The 2500-nt window shown below is 78.8% G+C and overlaps 1 non-coding gene across 1 annotated transcript; it reads left to right on the top strand.

The window, feature by feature from the left end:
- Nucleotides 1–1658: 1658 nt before the first annotated feature.
- Nucleotides 1659–1811, top strand: LOC135325667 (5.8S ribosomal RNA). The gene has a single exon (XR_010386491.1). It is a non-coding gene; the product is annotated as a 5.8S ribosomal RNA (ribosomal RNA).
- The last annotated feature ends 689 nt before the right edge of the window (nt 1812–2500 follow it).

Raw genomic sequence — 2500 nt, 5'->3', positions numbered from 1 at the left:
CCTCCGCGTCCCGTCTCGTCGCCGCTGCCGAGGCTGCCGCCGTCGCCGCGAGGCGGCGGCGGCCCGGTGGCGGGCGGCGGCGGGGGAGGCACCCCCGCGGGGATTTCAGGTCGTTTCCCTCACCCCAGGGCCAGGTACCTAGCGCCCGCGCTTCTCCTGCCCCCCCCTCGGTGACCCACCCGTGTGGTCCCGTGTGCCAGCGTGCTCCTCCCGGGTGCCGCACCGTGCGCGCCGCACCGGCCGTGCCTTCCCCCCCCCCCGCCTCGGCTTCCCCCCACCCCGGTCCTTCCTCCCCCGCGGTGGGGGTGGGGGGGGCGGGGAGGGAGGGAGCGAGCGAGAGAGGGGAGAGGGCCTCCGGCCACCGCGGCCGCCGGCAGCCGCCCCGGGCAGGGATGGCCATGGGCCCCGGGCTCCGGGCCCGAGGGTTCTCGGTTGGAGAGCCGGGCGGAGGTTTAAAGACTCGGGCGGCCCGATGCGACTCGCGGAGGCGGCCGGGCGTGCTGCCGGAGGGCCGGGGGGTCGGCGCGCGCGGGTGCCGCGCCCCCCCATGCCAGCCGGCGCGCCCCGTGCTCGCCCCGCGGGCAGCCGGGACGGAGAGGGGTTACCCTGCCCCCTCTCTCCGCGGTCTGGTCTCGGCGGAGAGACGCCGCGCGGTCGGCCTAGTTGCCGGCCTGCCTCGAGCGTTGCGAGCCGGGCGCGAGCGCGTGCTCGCCGCCGGGAGGGCGAGCCCCCACCGCGGGTGGTGCGGGCGCCGAGCCTCCGCGCGTCTCCTCCTTCTCCCTGGCCGGTGCTTCTGGGTCTTCCGCCGTGGCCGCCGTCGGCGGCGCCCTACCCTACGCGCCCGCCCCGGCACTCTGCCGTCCGGGGCGCCCGCCTCGCTCTGCCCCGCCCGGCTCCGCCAGGCAGCGGGTGGGCGGTGGTGGGGCGGCGGCGGGGGTGGCCCGCCCCGCTCTCCGCGTGGAGACGGGGAGAGCGGGCGCCGTCCCCGTCCGTGCCGCCTTGCCCGCCTGCCCGCCGCCGGGCGTCTGTCCGCGGAGGGGACGGGCGAGCGCGTGGCGTCACCCGCGAGGCGGTGTGTGCGGGCGCGCGGGGGTGTGGGCGCCGCGGCGGCGGCGGCGGCGGCGGTCGAGCCGGAGGGCCGGCGAGGCGAGCGGGGAGCTGGGAAGCGCGGGGCCGGCGGGCCGCAGGCGCGCGGGCGGCGGGGCGACGCCGCTCCCGGTGGCGGCCGGGCTCTGACGCCTGGGGCGGGGGGGGGGTGGTCTGCGGGGACGGACCCCCCCCAACATCCCGAGGCAGGCGGTGTGGCCGGCCCGCCGCTCCCTGCCGGGCCAGACCGAGCCGGGCGCCTGGGCCGGACTCGAAGCGAGACAGGGTTTGTCCCCAGGTCGGGAGCGAGGGCTCCCCGCCCTTCTCGTTCGGGTTTGCCCTTCGTTTCCCCCCCCCTTTCTCTGTGCTTGTACGGTCAGTGAGGCAAGCCCCTCTCTTTCTCTCGCTCTCTCTCTCCTTCCGTCTCTGCCGTCCCTTGCTCAGCAGCCGGCGTCGGCGTGAGGAAGGGCGGTGGGGCGGAGGAGGAGGGGGCGGAGGAGGGGGGGGGCCCCCCAGGGGCTGCGAAAGCTGCCCGGTCCCCCCGCGCGCGCGGCGGGGACCGAAACCGAGACAACTCTTAGCGGTGGATCACTCGGCTCGTGCGTCGATGAAGAACGCAGCTAGCTGCGAGAATTAATGTGAATTGCAGGACACATTGATCATCGACACTTCGAACGCACTTGCGGCCCCGGGTTCCTCCCGGGGCTACGCCTGTCTGAGCGTCGCTTGACGGTCAATCGTCACCCGCGCCGTGGCGTGGGCGCAGCGGCGTGCCGCCCCTCGGTGGGTGTGGGGGGGGGCGCGGTTCGGGTGCGCCCGGCCGTGCCCGCCCTCCCCTCCGAGCCCGGCGGCTGCCGCCGCGCCGCGTGGCGCGCGCGGTGTGGCGCGGCTGGGGTGCCTCGCAGGCCCGTTGCCCCGGGGAGAGGGGGGGTGCTCTCCTTCCCCTCCCCGCGCGGCCGGGCCTTCGTCCCCCTAAGTGCAGACTCGGGAAACCCCCGCTCCCGGAGCGCCCGCGTCGCGGACTTCGTCCCGCCGGGCCCCCAGATCGGGTCGGTCGCGGTGGCCCGGCGCCCGGCGCCGCCCGCCCGCCACCACCGCCAGTGCCGCCGCACGGGCCTCTCCTCCACCACTCTCCCGGTGGTGCGCCGGTCCCCCGTTCCCCTCCGGCAGAGGGGACGGCCGGCCGCCCTTTGCCTCGCCCTGGCCCTGACCGCCGCCGTTTCGGCGCCCGCCGGGCCCCCCCCCCCAACCCCGCGCTTCCCCGCGTCCGCAGCGCGTCGTCGAGCCACTTCCACCCGCCGGCTGGCGTCAGCCGCGCGGCGTTGCGTTGAGGCCCGGCGGCGGCGGCGCGCGGGGGGCCGCGGCCGGGGGGGGGGCCGCGCAGCGCGGGCGCCGTGGGGCGGCGGCGGGGCGG

Source organism: Dromaius novaehollandiae, unplaced genomic scaffold (assembly GCF_036370855.1).
Source record: "Dromaius novaehollandiae isolate bDroNov1 unplaced genomic scaffold, bDroNov1.hap1 HAP1_SCAFFOLD_85, whole genome shotgun sequence".
NCBI classification, from domain to species: domain Eukaryota; kingdom Metazoa; phylum Chordata; class Aves; order Casuariiformes; family Dromaiidae; genus Dromaius; species Dromaius novaehollandiae.
The sequence above is the reverse complement of the archived record's forward strand: the minus strand, read 5'-3'. Positions and strand labels throughout refer to the sequence as shown.